The sequence below is a fragment of the Epinephelus lanceolatus genome, chromosome 4 (genome assembly GCF_041903045.1).
Source record: "Epinephelus lanceolatus isolate andai-2023 chromosome 4, ASM4190304v1, whole genome shotgun sequence".
Classification (NCBI taxonomy): Eukaryota; Metazoa; Chordata; class Actinopteri; order Perciformes; family Serranidae; genus Epinephelus; species Epinephelus lanceolatus.
Window position 1 is genome coordinate 12,670,275 of NC_135737.1, and position 16,076 is coordinate 12,686,350.

General features: G+C 45.5%; 15 non-coding genes across 15 annotated transcripts; all 15 read right to left on the reverse strand.

The window, feature by feature from the left end:
- Positions 1–558: 558 nt before the first annotated feature.
- On the reverse strand, positions 559–722 carry LOC144463056 (U1 spliceosomal RNA). Its single transcript, XR_013491198.1, has one exon. It is a non-coding gene; the product is annotated as a U1 spliceosomal RNA (small nuclear RNA).
- Positions 723–1,703: 981 nt separating this feature from the next.
- LOC144463215 (U2 spliceosomal RNA) lies at positions 1,704–1,894 on the reverse strand. The gene has a single exon (XR_013491356.1). It is a non-coding gene; the product is annotated as a U2 spliceosomal RNA (small nuclear RNA).
- Positions 1,895–2,613: 719 nt separating this feature from the next.
- Positions 2,614–2,777, reverse strand: LOC144463067 (U1 spliceosomal RNA). Its single transcript, XR_013491209.1, has one exon. It is a non-coding gene; the product is annotated as a U1 spliceosomal RNA (small nuclear RNA).
- A 981-nt stretch (positions 2,778–3,758) lies between these two features.
- Positions 3,759–3,949, reverse strand: LOC144463216 (U2 spliceosomal RNA). The gene has a single exon (XR_013491357.1). It is a non-coding gene; the product is annotated as a U2 spliceosomal RNA (small nuclear RNA).
- Positions 3,950–4,668: 719 nt separating this feature from the next.
- On the reverse strand, positions 4,669–4,832 carry LOC144463078 (U1 spliceosomal RNA). Its single transcript, XR_013491220.1, has one exon. It is a non-coding gene; the product is annotated as a U1 spliceosomal RNA (small nuclear RNA).
- Positions 4,833–5,813: 981 nt separating this feature from the next.
- Positions 5,814–6,004, reverse strand: LOC144463217 (U2 spliceosomal RNA). The gene has a single exon (XR_013491358.1). It is a non-coding gene; the product is annotated as a U2 spliceosomal RNA (small nuclear RNA).
- Positions 6,005–6,723: 719 nt separating this feature from the next.
- On the reverse strand, positions 6,724–6,887 carry LOC144463089 (U1 spliceosomal RNA). The gene has a single exon (XR_013491231.1). It is a non-coding gene; the product is annotated as a U1 spliceosomal RNA (small nuclear RNA).
- A 981-nt stretch (positions 6,888–7,868) lies between these two features.
- LOC144463218 (U2 spliceosomal RNA) lies at positions 7,869–8,059 on the reverse strand. The gene has a single exon (XR_013491359.1). It is a non-coding gene; the product is annotated as a U2 spliceosomal RNA (small nuclear RNA).
- Positions 8,060–8,778: 719 nt separating this feature from the next.
- LOC144463100 (U1 spliceosomal RNA) lies at positions 8,779–8,942 on the reverse strand. The gene has a single exon (XR_013491242.1). It is a non-coding gene; the product is annotated as a U1 spliceosomal RNA (small nuclear RNA).
- A 981-nt stretch (positions 8,943–9,923) lies between these two features.
- LOC144463276 (U2 spliceosomal RNA) lies at positions 9,924–10,114 on the reverse strand. The gene has a single exon (XR_013491417.1). It is a non-coding gene; the product is annotated as a U2 spliceosomal RNA (small nuclear RNA).
- A 719-nt stretch (positions 10,115–10,833) lies between these two features.
- Positions 10,834–10,997, reverse strand: LOC144463111 (U1 spliceosomal RNA). Its single transcript, XR_013491253.1, has one exon. It is a non-coding gene; the product is annotated as a U1 spliceosomal RNA (small nuclear RNA).
- A 981-nt stretch (positions 10,998–11,978) lies between these two features.
- Positions 11,979–12,169, reverse strand: LOC144463268 (U2 spliceosomal RNA). The gene has a single exon (XR_013491409.1). It is a non-coding gene; the product is annotated as a U2 spliceosomal RNA (small nuclear RNA).
- A 719-nt stretch (positions 12,170–12,888) lies between these two features.
- LOC144463122 (U1 spliceosomal RNA) lies at positions 12,889–13,052 on the reverse strand. Its single transcript, XR_013491264.1, has one exon. It is a non-coding gene; the product is annotated as a U1 spliceosomal RNA (small nuclear RNA).
- A 981-nt stretch (positions 13,053–14,033) lies between these two features.
- Positions 14,034–14,224, reverse strand: LOC144463172 (U2 spliceosomal RNA). The gene has a single exon (XR_013491312.1). It is a non-coding gene; the product is annotated as a U2 spliceosomal RNA (small nuclear RNA).
- Positions 14,225–14,943: 719 nt separating this feature from the next.
- Positions 14,944–15,107, reverse strand: LOC144463133 (U1 spliceosomal RNA). The gene has a single exon (XR_013491275.1). It is a non-coding gene; the product is annotated as a U1 spliceosomal RNA (small nuclear RNA).
- Positions 15,108–16,076: the final 969 nt, after the last annotated feature.

The following is a 16,076-nucleotide window of genomic DNA, read 5'->3' on the forward strand; positions in this document are numbered from 1 at the left end:
CTTTTATTACAAAAGGTTATGGGAGTTAACGCGGGCCGAAAAGTGATACTGCCAATGGGTCAGCGGAAAAGGAGGGAGTCACAGCACGGTCTCCCGCGCCGACTGGTCGTAATCTGCTGTGTTTTTTTCGGCATGTTGTCAACCTTCAGAAGATTTCAAAACATAGAGTGCATCCATCATAAATATCTGCAAACTAAAGTAAACAATTTAAGATTTGTCTCTACTCGTTGACTGTCTTTATATTAACAACGGAGAGCCGCTGCCACTGTGACTTGACGCGTTTCACTGAAAAATGCCCCACTTTTAATACGGTGGGCGGGGGCATCAGTTGCAACCCACATATTATTCTAAATGACTGAGTGTGAGGATATAACAATATCATAGGAGCTTGTTTTGCTTCTTCAGTAGTGGCACAGATGTGAAGTGATGCGGTACCGACTTGCACTGACACAACGGGCAAGGGCAAAGCCTGTGATTGAGCGTGAAATGGCGTTTGATGCACGCGGTTCTCTAGTGCCATATGCTGCCACAGCTGTTGGTTGCATTAAACAAGCACATCAGGGGAGAGCGCGAACGCAGTCCCCCACTACCAGAAATTATGCAGTCGAGATTCCCACATTTGGGGAATTCGCAGAGGTCAGCTCAATCGGAGTGCAGTGACCGAGCCTCGCCCTGGGTGAACCACCTTCTTGATCATGGTATCTCCCCTGCCAGGTAAGTATGACTTGTACACCTCACACACAGGGGCCTCATTCACGGTCATACGATGATAGGTGATGGTGCTGGCAATGTATAGCAATGACCAGTCCAGAACCACACACTATAAAGGCTCTGATAATCTACAGGACGCTAATATACAAGAGACACTTTTGTAGTGAGACTGAACAAAACTTGTTCACATTTTACTTGAGAGAAATGGGCACATATCTCATCACGCCATGCTGTATATCCATAGTAAAAGCTAAGCTAACATGGCCAGGCTGTCCATTGATCGCCAATAAATGAGGCAAAAACCTAAGTGAGTTCACACCAGACAAAGATAAATGACACTGCAATCAAGTGTTGTTTGATCTGCATTTAAAAGAAAAAAGTCAGCGGAAAGACTAAAAAACAGGCCTGTCTCCTCACATTAGAGACACGGCGTGATCCGCCCGCTGCTGCCACCTATTGGTCTGGAGTGTGAACAACACTTTGTTAAAAATATATCCACATGCTTCTCTGTTTGAAACTAAAGGAAAGAAGAAAATAATATTATAAATAAAAGCGCAACCATATGAAGAGTGTTTGCCTTTCTTTTGACATATCGGCACAGACCCGACTGTGGCAAACAGCGGCAGAAATTATGCAGAGTGGATTTTCACGTTGGGGGAATGGATCTATTCATCTGACTGAACTGGCAGCTAGTGGTCTCACTCAACAGGTACCGGTTCAATTCATTTTACAGTGAGATGCATGTAACAGGTCCTCAAAAGGAAAGTGCCAGACAGTGGCGAAAAGTTCAAACACGGCCAAAGTTCCAAAAAGAGAAGTTGGGCAAGTGTGTAAATGATGCCATAGCGCATGACTATTAGAAATGCGCACCTGGTAGAGGGGCTCAGTCAACACATACGCAATTTGCACGCTAGCATGGCGAAAACAAGAAATCAAGGCGATGGCACATTAGAGACACGTCCTACGTGGTCTGTTTTCAACACGTTGAGGGAGGGGGGTGCACCGTTTCTGGAAGTGCTGCAATACCAGGTCGATGCGTGGAGTGGACGGGGCAAGCCCCTTTTCCATCTCCCTCTTCCAAAAAGCAATTTAATATATGGTCCCCGGGTAGGGGACGTATCAGATATTAAACTGATAAGAACAGATACTACACTTGATCTTAGCCAAAAGGCCGAGAAGCGATACTGACTGCTGAGTGAAGTGGGAGACTCAGTCTCCTCATTGTGACTCTAGCTCGCGGGTTCAATATGATTTCGATCGCTACAAAAACACACGGCAGACTGTGAACGTGAAGTTCGATGTTTTATGACTGATGGGCAACACAAATATGCATCCGATCGCAGACTTTTATTACAAAAGGTTATGGGAGTTAACGCGGGCCGAAAAGTGATACTGCCAATGGGTCAGCGGAAAAGGAGGGAGTCACAGCACGGTCTCCCGCGCCGACTGGTCGTAATCTGCTGTGTTTTTTTCGGCATGTTGTCAACCTTCAGAAGATTTCAAAACATAGAGTGCATCCATCATAAATATCTGCAAACTAAAGTAAACAATTTAAGATTTGTCTCTACTCGTTGACTGTCTTTATATTAACAACGGAGAGCCGCTGCCACTGTGACTTGACGCGTTTCACTGAAAAATGCCCCACTTTTAATACGGTGGGCGGGGGCATCAGTTGCAACCCACATATTATTCTAAATGACTGAGTGTGAGGATATAACAATATCATAGGAGCTTGTTTTGCTTCTTCAGTAGTGGCACAGATGTGAAGTGATGCGGTACCGACTTGCACTGACACAACGGGCAAGGGCAAAGCCTGTGATTGAGCGTGAAATGGCGTTTGATGCACGCGGTTCTCTAGTGCCATATGCTGCCACAGCTGTTGGTTGCATTAAACAAGCACATCAGGGGAGAGCGCGAACGCAGTCCCCCACTACCAGAAATTATGCAGTCGAGATTCCCACATTTGGGGAATTCGCAGAGGTCAGCTCAATCGGAGTGCAGTGACCGAGCCTCGCCCTGGGTGAACCACCTTCTTGATCATGGTATCTCCCCTGCCAGGTAAGTATGACTTGTACACCTCACACACAGGGGCCTCATTCACGGTCATACGATGATAGGTGATGGTGCTGGCAATGTATAGCAATGACCAGTCCAGAACCACACACTATAAAGGCTCTGATAATCTACAGGACGCTAATATACAAGAGACACTTTTGTAGTGAGACTGAACAAAACTTGTTCACATTTTACTTGAGAGAAATGGGCACATATCTCATCACGCCATGCTGTATATCCATAGTAAAAGCTAAGCTAACATGGCCAGGCTGTCCATTGATCGCCAATAAATGAGGCAAAAACCTAAGTGAGTTCACACCAGACAAAGATAAATGACACTGCAATCAAGTGTTGTTTGATCTGCATTTAAAAGAAAAAAGTCAGCGGAAAGACTAAAAAACAGGCCTGTCTCCTCACATTAGAGACACGGCGTGATCCGCCCGCTGCTGCCACCTATTGGTCTGGAGTGTGAACAACACTTTGTTAAAAATATATCCACATGCTTCTCTGTTTGAAACTAAAGGAAAGAAGAAAATAATATTATAAATAAAAGCGCAACCATATGAAGAGTGTTTGCCTTTCTTTTGACATATCGGCACAGACCCGACTGTGGCAAACAGCGGCAGAAATTATGCAGAGTGGATTTTCACGTTGGGGGAATGGATCTATTCATCTGACTGAACTGGCAGCTAGTGGTCTCACTCAACAGGTACCGGTTCAATTCATTTTACAGTGAGATGCATGTAACAGGTCCTCAAAAGGAAAGTGCCAGACAGTGGCGAAAAGTTCAAACACGGCCAAAGTTCCAAAAAGAGAAGTTGGGCAAGTGTGTAAATGATGCCATAGCGCATGACTATTAGAAATGCGCACCTGGTAGAGGGGCTCAGTCAACACATACGCAATTTGCACGCTAGCATGGCGAAAACAAGAAATCAAGGCGAGGGCACATTAGAGACACGTCCTACGTGGTCTGTTTTCAACACGTTGAGGGAGGGGGGTGCACCGTTTCTGGAAGTGCTGCAATACCAGGTCGATGCGTGGAGTGGACGGGGCAAGCCCCTTTTCCATCTCCCTCTTCCAAAAAGCAATTTAATATATGGTCCCCGGGTAGGGGACGTATCAGATATTAAACTGATAAGAACAGATACTACACTTGATCTTAGCCAAAAGGCCGAGAAGCGATACTGACTGCTGAGTGAAGTGGGAGACTCAGTCTCCTCATTGTGACTCTAGCTCGCGGGTTCAATATGATTTCGATCGCTACAAAAACACACGGCAGACTGTGAACGTGAAGTTCGATGTTTTATGACTGATGGGCAACACAAATATGCATCCGATCGCAGACTTTTATTACAAAAGGTTATGGGAGTTAACGCGGGCCGAAAAGTGATACTGCCAATGGGTCAGCGGAAAAGGAGGGAGTCACAGCACGGTCTCTCGCGCCGACTGGTCGTAATCTGCTGTGTTTTTTTCGGCATGTTGTCAACCTTCAGAAGATTTCAAAACATAGAGTGCATCCATCATAAATATCTGCAAACTAAAGTAAACAATTTAAGATTTGTCTCTACTCGTTGACTGTCTTTATATTAACAACGGAGAGCCGCTGCCACTGTGACTTGACGCGTTTCACTGAAAAATGCCCCACTTTTAATACGGTGGGCGGGGGCATCAGTTGCAACCCACATATTATTCTAAATGACTGAGTGTGAGGATATAACAATATCATAGGAGCTTGTTTTGCTTCTTCAGTAGTGGCACAGATGTGAAGTGATGCGGTACCGACTTGCACTGACACAACGGGCAAGGGCAAAGCCTGTGATTGAGCGTGAAATGGCGTTTGATGCACGCGGTTCTCTAGTGCCATATGCTGCCACAGCTGTTGGTTGCATTAAACAAGCACATCAGGGGAGAGCGCGAACGCAGTCCCCCACTACCAGAAATTATGCAGTCGAGATTCCCACATTTGGGGAATTCGCAGAGGTCAGCTCAATCGGAGTGCAGTGACCGAGCCTCGCCCTGGGTGAACCACCTTCTTGATCATGGTATCTCCCCTGCCAGGTAAGTATGACTTGTACACCTCACACACAGGGGCCTCATTCACGGTCATACGATGATAGGTGATGGTGCTGGCAATGTATAGCAATGACCAGTCCAGAACCACACACTATAAAGGCTCTGATAATCTACAGGACGCTAATATACAAGAGACACTTTTGTAGTGAGACTGAACAAAACTTGTTCACATTTTACTTGAGAGAAATGGGCACATATCTCATCACGCCATGCTGTATATCCATAGTAAAAGCTAAGCTAACATGGCCAGGCTGTCCATTGATCGCCAATAAATGAGGCAAAAACCTAAGTGAGTTCACACCAGACAAAGATAAATGACACTGCAATCAAGTGTTGTTTGATCTGCATTTAAAAGAAAAAAGTCAGCGGAAAGACTAAAAAACAGGCCTGTCTCCTCACATTAGAGACACGGCGTGATCCGCCCGCTGCTGCCACCTATTGGTCTGGAGTGTGAACAACACTTTGTTAAAAATATATCCACATGCTTCTCTGTTTGAAACTAAAGGAAAGAAGAAAATAATATTATAAATAAAAGCGCAACCATATGAAGAGTGTTTGCCTTTCTTTTGACATATCGGCACAGACCCGACTGTGGCAAACAGCGGCAGAAATTATGCAGAGTGGATTTTCACGTTGGGGGAATGGATCTATTCATCTGACTGAACTGGCAGCTAGTGGTCTCACTCAACAGGTACCGGTTCAATTCATTTTACAGTGAGATGCATGTAACAGGTCCTCAAAAGGAAAGTGCCAGACAGTGGCGAAAAGTTCAAACACGGCCAAAGTTCCAAAAAGAGAAGTTGGGCAAGTGTGTAAATGATGCCATAGCGCATGACTATTAGAAATGCGCACCTGGTAGAGGGGCTCAGTCAACACATACGCAATTTGCACGCTAGCATGGCGAAAACAAGAAATCAAGGCGAGGGCACATTAGAGACACGTCCTACGTGGTCTGTTTTCAACACGTTGAGGGAGGGGGGTGCACCGTTTCTGGAAGTGCTGCAATACCAGGTCGATGCGTGGAGTGGACGGGGCAAGCCCCTTTTCCATCTCCCTCTTCCAAAAAGCAATTTAATATATGGTCCCCGGGTAGGGGACGTATCAGATATTAAACTGATAAGAACAGATACTACACTTGATCTTAGCCAAAAGGCCGAGAAGCGATACTGACTGCTGAGTGAAGTGGGAGACTCAGTCTCCTCATTGTGACTCTAGCTCGCGGGTTCAATATGATTTCGATCGCTACAAAAACACACGGCAGACTGTGAACGTGAAGTTCGATGTTTTATGACTGATGGGCAACACAAATATGCATCCGATCGCAGACTTTTATTACAAAAGGTTATGGGAGTTAACGCGGGCCGAAAAGTGATACTGCCAATGGGTCAGCGGAAAAGGAGGGAGTCACAGCACGGTCTCCCGCGCCGACTGGTCGTAATCTGCTGTGTTTTTTTCGGCATGTTGTCAACCTTCAGAAGATTTCAAAACATAGAGTGCATCCATCATAAATATCTGCAAACTAAAGTAAACAATTTAAGATTTGTCTCTACTCGTTGACTGTCTTTATATTAACAACGGAGAGCCGCTGCCACTGTGACTTGACGCGTTTCACTGAAAAATGCCCCACTTTTAATACGGTGGGCGGGGGCATCAGTTGCAACCCACATATTATTCTAAATGACTGAGTGTGAGGATATAACAATATCATAGGAGCTTGTTTTGCTTCTTCAGTAGTGGCACAGATGTGAAGTGATGCGGTACCGACTTGCACTGACACAACGGGCAAGGGCAAAGCCTGTGATTGAGCGTGAAATGGCGTTTGATGCACGCGGTTCTCTAGTGCCATATGCTGCCACAGCTGTTGGTTGCATTAAACAAGCACATCAGGGGAGAGCGCGAACGCAGTCCCCCACTACCAGAAATTATGCAGTCGAGATTCCCACATTTGGGGAATTCGCAGAGGTCAGCTCAATCGGAGTGCAGTGACCGAGCCTCGCCCTGGGTGAACCACCTTCTTGATCATGGTATCTCCCCTGCCAGGTAAGTATGACTTGTACACCTCACACACAGGGGCCTCATTCACGGTCATACGATGATAGGTGATGGTGCTGGCAATGTATAGCAATGACCAGTCCAGAACCACACACTATAAAGGCTCTGATAATCTACAGGACGCTAATATACAAGAGACACTTTTGTAGTGAGACTGAACAAAACTTGTTCACATTTTACTTGAGAGAAATGGGCACATATCTCATCACGCCATGCTGTATATCCATAGTAAAAGCTAAGCTAACATGGCCAGGCTGTCCATTGATCGCCAATAAATGAGGCAAAAACCTAAGTGAGTTCACACCAGACAAAGATAAATGACACTGCAATCAAGTGTTGTTTGATCTGCATTTAAAAGAAAAAAGTCAGCGGAAAGACTAAAAAACAGGCCTGTCTCCTCACATTAGAGACACGGCGTGATCCGCCCGCTGCTGCCACCTATTGGTCTGGAGTGTGAACAACACTTTGTTAAAAATATATCCACATGCTTCTCTGTTTGAAACTAAAGGAAAGAAGAAAATAATATTATAAATAAAAGCGCAACCATATGAAGAGTGTTTGCCTTTCTTTTGACATATCGGCACAGACCCGACTGTGGCAAACAGCGGCAGAAATTATGCAGAGTGGATTTTCACGTTGGGGGAATGGATCTATTCATCTGACTGAACTGGCAGCTAGTGGTCTCACTCAACAGGTACCGGTTCAATTCATTTTACAGTGAGATGCATGTAACAGGTCCTCAAAAGGAAAGTGCCAGACAGTGGCGAAAAGTTCAAACACGGCCAAAGTTCCAAAAAGAGAAGTTGGGCAAGTGTGTAAATGATGCCATAGCGCATGACTATTAGAAATGCGCACCTGGTAGAGGGGCTCAGTCAACACATAAGCAATTTGCACGCTAGCATGGCGAAAACAAGAAATCAAGGCGAGGGCACATTAGAGACATGTCCTACGTGGTCTGTTTTCAACACGTTGAGGGAGGGGGGTGCACCGTTTCTGGAAGTGCTGCAATACCAGGTCGATGCGTGGAGTGGACGGGGCAAGCCCCTTTTCCATCTCCCTCTTCCAAAAAGCAATTTAATATATGGTCCCCGGGTAGGGGACGTATCAGATATTAAACTGATAAGAACAGATACTACACTTGATCTTAGCCAAAAGGCCGAGAAGCGATACTGACTGCTGAGTGAAGTGGGAGACTCAGTCTCCTCATTGTGACTCTAGCTCGCGGGTTCAATATGATTTCGATCGCTACAAAAACACACGGCAGACTGTGAACGTGAAGTTCGATGTTTTATGACTGATGGGCAACACAAATATGCATCCGATCGCAGACTTTTATTACAAAAGGTTATGGGAGTTAACGCGGGCCGAAAAGTGATACTGCCAATGGGTCAGCGGAAAAGGAGGGAGTCACAGCACGGTCTCCCGCGCCGACTGGTCGTAATCTGCTGTGTTTTTTTCGGCATGTTGTCAACCTTCAGAAGATTTCAAAACATACAGTGCATCCATCATAAATATCTGCAAACTAAAGTAAACAATTTAAGATTTGTCTCTACTCGTTGACTGTCTTTATATTAACAACGGAGAGCCGCTGCCACTGTGACTTGACGCGTTTCACTGAAAAATGCCCCACTTTTAATACGGTGGGCGGGGGCATCAGTTGCAACCCACATATTATTCTAAATGACTGAGTGTGAGGATATAACAATATCATAGGAGCTTGTTTTGCTTCTTCAGTAGTGGCACAGATGTGAAGTGATGCGGTACCGACTTGCACTGACACAACGGGCAAGGGCAAAGCCTGTGATTGAGCGTGAAATGGCGTTTGATGCATGCGGTTCTCTAGTGCCATATGCTGCCACAGCTGTTGGTTGCATTAAACAAGCACATCAGGGGAGAGCGCGAACGCAGTCCCCCACTACCAGAAATTATGCAGTCGAGATTCCCACATTTGGGGAATTCGCAGAGGTCAGCTCAATCGGAGTGCAGTGACCGAGCCTCGCCCTGGGTGAACCACCTTCTTGATCATGGTATCTCCCCTGCCAGGTAAGTATGACTTGTACACCTCACACACAGGGGCCTCATTCACGGTCATACGATGATAGGTGATGGTGCTGGCAATGTATAGCAATGACCAGTCCAGAACCACACACTATAAAGGCTCTGATAATCTACAGGACGCTAATATACAAGAGACACTTTTGTAGTGAGACTGAACAAAACTTGTTCACATTTTACTTGAGAGAAATGGGCACATATCTCATCACGCCATGCTGTATATCCATAGTAAAAGCTAAGCTAACATGGCCAGGCTGTCCATTGATCGCCAATAAATGAGGCAAAAACCTAAGTGAGTTCACACCAGACAAAGATAAATGACACTGCAATCAAGTGTTGTTTGATCTGCATTTAAAAGAAAAAAGTCAGCGGAAAGACTAAAAAACAGGCCTGTCTCCTCACATTAGAGACACGGCGTGATCCGCCCGCTGCTGCCACCTATTGGTCTGGAGTGTGAACAACACTTTGTTAAAAATATATCCACATGCTTCTCTGTTTGAAACTAAAGGAAAGAAGAAAATAATATTATAAATAAAAGCGCAACCATATGAAGAGTGTTTGCCTTTCTTTTGACATATCGGCACAGACCCGACTGTGGCAAACAGCGGCAGAAATTATGCAGAGTGGATTTTCACGTTGGGGGAATGGATCTATTCATCTGACTGAACTGGCAGCTAGTGGTCTCACTCAACAGGTACCGGTTCAATTCATTTTACAGTGAGATGCATGTAACAGGTCCTCAAAAGGAAAGTGCCAGACAGTGGCGAAAAGTTCAAACACGGCCAAAGTTCCAAAAAGAGAAGTTGGGCAAGTGTGTAAATGATGCCATAGCGCATGACTATTAGAAATGCGCACCTGGTAGAGGGGCTCAGTCAAGACATACGCAATTTGCACGCTAGCATGGCGAAAACAAGAAATCAAGGCGAGGGCACATTAGAGACACGTCCTACGTGGTCTGTTTTCAACACGTTGAGGGAGGGGGGTGCACCGTTTCTGGAAGTGCTGCAATACCAGGTTGATGCGTGGAGTGGACGGGGCAAGCCCCTTTTCCATCTCCCTCTTCCAAAAAGCAATTTAATATATGGTCCCCGGGTAGGGGACGTATCAGATATTAAACTGATAAGAACAGATACTACACTTGATCTTAGCCAAAAGGCCGAGAAGCGATACTGACTGCTGAGTGAAGTGGGAGACTCAGTCTCCTCATTGTGACTCTAGCTCGCGGGTTCAATATGATTTCGATCGCTACAAAAACACACGGCAGACTGTGAACGTGAAGTTCGATGTTTTATGACTGATGGGCAACACAAATATGCATCCGATCGCAGACTTTTATTACAAAAGGTTATGGGAGTTAACGCGGGCCGAAAAGTGATACTGCCAATGGGTCAGCGGAAAAGGAGGGAGTCACAGCACGGTCTCCCGCGCCGACTGGTCGTAATCTGCTGTGTTTTTTTCGGCATGTTGTCAACCTTCAGAAGATTTCAAAACATAGAGTGCATCCATCATAAATATCTGCAAACTAAAGTAAACAATTTAAGATTTGTCTCTACTCGTTGACTGTCTTTATATTAACAACGGAGAGCCGCTGCCACTGTGACTTGACGCGTTTCACTGAAAAATGCCCCACTTTTAATACGGTGGGCGGGGGCATCAGTTGCAACCCACATATTATTCTAAATGACTGAGTGTGAGGATATAACAATATCATAGGAGCTTGTTTTGCTTCTTCAGTAGTGGCACAGATGTGAAGTGATGCGGTACCGACTTGCACTGACACAACGGGCAAGGGCAAAGCCTGTGATTGAGCGTGAAATGGCGTTTGATGCACGCGGTTCTCTAGTGCCATATGCTGCCACAGCTGTTGGTTGCATTAAACAAGCACATCAGGGGAGAGCGCGAACGCAGTCCCCCACTACCAGAAATTATGCAGTCGAGATTCCCACATTTGGGGAATTCGCAGAGGTCAGCTCAATCGGAGTGCAGTGACCGAGCCTCGCCCTGGGTGAACCACCTTCTTGATCATGGTATCTCCCCTGCCAGGTAAGTATGACTTGTACACCTCACACACAGGGGCCTCATTCACGGTCATACGATGATAGGTGATGGTGCTGGCCATGTATAGCAATGACCAGTCCAGAACCACACACTATAAAGGCTCTGATAATCTACAGGACGCTAATATACAAGAGACACTTTTGTAGTGAGACTGAACAAAACTTGTTCACATTTTACTTGAGAGAAATGGGCACATATCTCATCACGCCATGCTGTATATCCATAGTAAAAGCTAAGCTAACATGGCCAGGCTGTCCATTGATCGCCAATAAATGAGGCAAAAACCTAAGTGAGTTCACACCAGACAAAGATAAATGACACTGCAATCAAGTGTTGTTTGATCTGCATTTAAAAGAAAAAAGTCAGCGGAAAGACTAAAAAACAGGCCTGTCTCCTCACATTAGAGACACGGCGTGATCCGCCCGCTGCTGCCACCTATTGGTCTGGAGTGTGAACAACACTTTGTTAAAAATATATCCACATGCTTCTCTGTTTGAAACTAAAGGAAAGAAGAAAATAATATTATAAATAAAAGCGCAACCATATGAAGAGTGTTTGCCTTTCTTTTGACATATCGGCACAGACCCGACTGTGGCAAACAGCGGCAGAAATTATGCAGAGTGGATTTTCACGTTGGGGGAATGGATCTATTCATCTGACTGAACTGGCAGCTAGTGGTCTCACTCAACAGGTACCGGTTCAATTCATTTTACAGTGAGATGCATGTAACAGGTCCTCAAAAGGAAAGTGCCAGACAGTGGCGAAAAGTTCAAACACGGCCAAAGTTCCAAAAAGAGAAGTTGGGCAAGTGTGTAAATGATGCCATAGCGCATGACTATTAGAAATGCGCACCTGGTAGAGGGGCTCAGTCAACACATACGCAATTTGCACGCTAGCATGGCGAAAACAAGAAATCAAGGCGAGGGCACATTAGAGACACGTCCTACGTGGTCTGTTTTCAACACGTTGAGGGAGGGGGGTGCACCGTTTCTGGAAGTGCTGCAATACCAGGTCGATGCGTGGAGTGGACGGGGCAAGCCCCTTTTCCATCTCCCTCTTCCAAAATGCAATTTAATATATGGTCCCCGGGTAGGGGACGTATCAGATATTAAACTGATAAGAACAGATACTACACTTGATCTTAGCCAAAAGGCCGAGAAGCGATACTGACTGCTGAGTGAAGTGGGAGACTCAGTCTCCTCATTGTGACTCTAGCTCGCGGGTTCAATATGATTTCGATCGCTACAAAAACACACGGCAGACTGTGAACGTGAAGTTCGATGTTTTATGACTGATGGGCAACACAAATATGCATCCGATCGCAGACTTTTATTACAAAAGGTTATGGGAGTTAACGCGGGCCGAAAAGTGATACTGCCAATGGGTCAGCGGAAAAGGAGGGAGTCACAGCACGGTCTCCCGCGCCGACTGGTCGTAATCTGCTGTGTTTTTTTCGGCATGTTGTCAACCTTCAGAAGATTTCAAAACATAGAGTGCATCCATCATAAATATCTGCAAACTAAAGTAAACAATTTAAGATTTGTCTCTACTCGTTGACTGTCTTTATATTAACAACGGAGAGCCGCTGCCACTGTGACTTGACGCGTTTCACTGAAAAATGCCCCACTTTTAATACGGTGGGCGGGGGCATCAGTTGCAACCCACATATTATTCTAAATGACTGAGTGTGAGGATATAACAATATCATAGGAGCTTGTTTTGCTTCTTCAGTAGTGGCACAGATGTGAAGTGATGCGGTACCGACTTGCACTGACACAACGGGCAAGGGCAAAGCCTGTGATTGAGCGTGAAATGGCGTTTGATGCACGCGGTTCTCTAGTGCCATATGCTGCCACAGCTGTTGGTTGCATTAAACAAGCACATCAGGGGAGAGCGCGAACGCAGTCCCCCACTACCAGAAATTATGCAGTCGAGATTCCCACATTTGGGGAATTCGCAGAGGTCAGCTCAATCGGAGTGCAGTGACCGAGCCTCGCCCTGGGTGAACCACCTTCTTGATCATGGTATCTCCCCTGCCAGGTAAGTATGACTTGTACACCTCACACACAGGGGCCTCATTCACGGTCATACGATGATAGGTGATGGTGCTGGCAATGTATAGCAATGACCAGTCCAGAACCACACACTATAAAGGCTCTGATAATCTACAGGACGCTAATATACAAGAGACACTTTTGTAGTGAGACTGAACAAAACTTGTTCACATTTTACTTGAGAGAAATGGGCACATATCTCATCACGCCATGCTGTATATCCATAGTAAAAGCTAAGCTAACATGGCCAGGCTGTCCATTGATCGCCAATAAATGAGGCAAAAACCTAAGTGAGTTCACACCAGACAAAGATAAATGACACTGCAATCAAGTGTTGTTTGATCTGCATTTAAAAGAAAAAAGTCAGCGGAAAGACTAAAAAACAGGCCTGTCTCCTCACATTAGAGACACGGCGTGATCCGCCCGCTGCTGCCACCTATTGGTCTGGAGTGTGAACAACACTTTGTTAAAAATATATCCACATGCTTCTCTGTTTGAAACTAAAGGAAAGAAGAAAATAATATTATAAATAAAAGCGCAACCATATGAAGAGTGTTTGCCTTTCTTTTGACATATCGGCACAGACCCGACTGTGGCAAACAGCGGCAGAAATTATGCAGAGTGGATTTTCACGTTGGGGGAATGGATCTATTCATCTGACTGAACTGGCAGCTAGTGGTCTCACTCAACAGGTACCGGTTCAATTCATTTTACAGTGAGATGCATGTAACAGGTCCTCAAAAGGAAAGTGCCAGACAGTGGCGAAAAGTTCAAACACGGCCAAAGTTCCAAAAAGAGAAGTTGGGCAAGTGTGTAAATGATGCCATAGCGCATGACTATTAGAAATGCGCACCTGGTAGAGGGGCTCAGTCAACACATACGCAATTTGCACGCTAGCATGGCGAAAACAAGAAATCAAGGCGAGGGCACATTAGAGACACGTCCTACGTGGTCTGTTTTCAACACGTTGAGGGAGGGGGGTGCACCGTTTCTGGAAGTGCTGCAATACCAGGTCGATGCGTGGAGTGGACGGGGCAAGCCCCTTTTCCATCTCCCTGTTCCAAAAAGCAATTTAATATATGGTCCCCGGGTAGGGGACGTATCAGATATTAAACTGATAAGAACAGATACTACACTTGATCTTAGCCAAAAGGCCGAGAAGCGATACTGACTGCTGAGTGAAGTGGGAGACTCAGTCTCCTCATTGTGACTCTAGCTCGCGGGTTCAATATGATTTCGATCGCTACAAAAACACACGGCAGACTGTGAACGTGAAGTTCGATGTTTTATGACTGATGGGCAACACAAATATGCATCCGATCGCAGACTTTTATTACAAAAGGTTATGGGAGTTAACGCGGGCCGAAAAGTGATACTGCCAATGGGTCAGCGGAAAAGGAGGGAGTCACAGCACGGTCTCTCGCGCCGACTGGTCGTAATCTGCTGTGTTTTTTTCGGCATGTTGTCAACCTTCAGAAGATTTCAAAACATAGAGTGCATCCATCATAAATATCTGCAAACTAAAGTAAACAATTTAAGATTTGTCTCTACTCGTTGACTGTCTTTATATTAACAACGGAGAGCCGCTGCCACTGTGACTTGACGCGTTTCACTGAAAAATGCCCCACTTTTAATACGGTGGGCGGGGGCATCAGTTGCAACCCACATATTATTCTAAATGACTGAGTGTGAGGATATAACAATATCATAGGAGCTTGTTTTGCTTCTTCAGTAGTGGCACAGATGTGAAGTGATGCGGTACCGACTTGCACTGACACAACGGGCAAGGGCAAAGCCTGTGATTGAGCGTGAAATGGCGTTTGATGCACGCGGTTCTCTAGTGCCATATGCTGCCACAGCTGTTGGTTGCATTAAACAAGCACATCAGGGGAGAGCGCGAACGCAGTCCCCCACTACCAGAAATTATGCAGTCGAGATTCCCACATTTGGGGAATTCGCAGAGGTCAGCTCAATCGGAGTGCAGTGACCGAGCCTCGCCCTGGGTGAACCACCTTCTTGATCATGGTATCTCCCCTGCCAGGTAAGTATGACTTGTACACCTCACACACAGGGGCCTCATTCACGGTCATACGATGATAGGTGATGGTGCTGGCAATGTATAGCAATGACCAGTCCAGAACCACACACTATAAAGGCTCTGATAATCTACAGGACGCTAATATACAAGAGACACTTTTGTAGTGAGACTGAACAAAACTTGTTCACATTTTACTTGAGAGAAATGGGCACATATCTCATCACGCCATGCTGTATATCCATAGTAAAAGCTAAGCTAACATGGCCAGGCTGTCCATTGATCGCCAATAAATGAGGCAAAAACCTAAGTGAGTTCACACCAGACAAAGATAAATGACACTGCAATCAAGTGTTGTTTGATCTGCATTTAAAAGAAAAAAGTCAGCGGAAAGACTAAAAAACAGGCCTGTCTCCTCACATTAGAGACACGGCGTGATCCGCCCGCTGCTGCCACCTATTGGTCTGGAGTGTGAACAACACTTTGTTAAAAATATATCCACATGCTTCTCTGTTTGAAACTAAAGGAAAGAAGAAAATAATATTATAAATAAAAGCGCAACCATATGAAGAGTGTTTGCCTTTCTTTTGACATATCGGCACAGACCCGACTGTGGCAAACAGCGGCAGAAATTATGCAGAGTGGATTTTCACGTTGGGGGAATGGATCTATTCATCTGACTGAACTGGCAGCTAGTGGTCTCACTCAACAGGTACCGGTTCAATTCATTTTACAGTGAGATGCATGTAACAGGTCCTCAAAAGGAAAGTGCCAGACAGTGGCGAAAAGTTCAAACACGGCCAAAGTTCCAAAAAGAGAAGTTGGGCAAGTGTGTAAATGATGCCATAGCGCATGACTATTAGAAATGCGCACCTGGTAGAGGGGCTCAGTCAACACATACGCAATTTGCACGCTAGCATGGCGAAAACAAGAAATCAAGGCGAGGGCACATTAGAGACACGTCCTACGTGGTCTGTTTTCAA